Consider the following 774-nt stretch of genomic DNA (forward strand, 5'->3'; position numbering starts at 1 on the left):
GATTAATGGATGCCAAAGAGACAAGTAAATAATCTAAGAAAACACAGACAGGAAACCACGCTGACATGACTAACCTTGTCTTATTCCCACACATACACCCCTTTTACAAATGGGAAAGGGGAAAGAATCTCCCCAAAGTTTTACACTGAGTTTTAGTTGAGATGAGGACTCAGGCCACCTCTTGTCTTCCAGCCCGAGTCTGTTTCCCTGGCTCCTTTACACTGGCAAGTGTTGGGGAGTATCTGCAGGGCCAGATAAGTCTTTCCCTGTACTGTTTCTACTCTATCCTCCCCAGGTTAGCTGTCTGCAATGAACCTCTAGTCCCTGTCAGCTTCCTTACCCTGCCCCCACATGAGCCAAATCATCTAAACACCACCTCTGCAGTTGGGGGTTCAGAAACCATTCTGGGCAGGGTGCAGTGGCCCATGCCTCTAATCCCAGCACTTTGAAATGCTGAGGTGGGCAGATCACCTGAAGTCAGGAGTTCAAGACCAGTCTGGCCAACATGGTGAAACCCCGTCTCTACTAAAAATACAAAAATTAGCCGGGCATGGTGTCAGGCGCCTGTAACTCCAGCTACTTGGGAGGCCAAGGCAGAAGAATTGCTTGAACCTGGGAGGCAGAGGTTATAGTGAGCCGAGATCGCAGCACTCCAGCCTGGGGAACAAGAGCGAGAAGGGAAGGGGAAGGGGAAGAGGAAGGAGAAGGGGAAGGGTGGAAAGAAAAAGAAAAAAAGAAAGAAAGAAAAAGAGAGAGAGAAAGAAAGAAAGAAGA

This window comes from Cebus imitator, unplaced genomic scaffold (assembly GCF_001604975.1).
Source record: "Cebus imitator isolate Cc_AM_T3 unplaced genomic scaffold, Cebus_imitator-1.0 Scaffold18, whole genome shotgun sequence".
NCBI lineage: Eukaryota > Metazoa > Chordata > Mammalia > Primates > Cebidae > Cebus > Cebus imitator.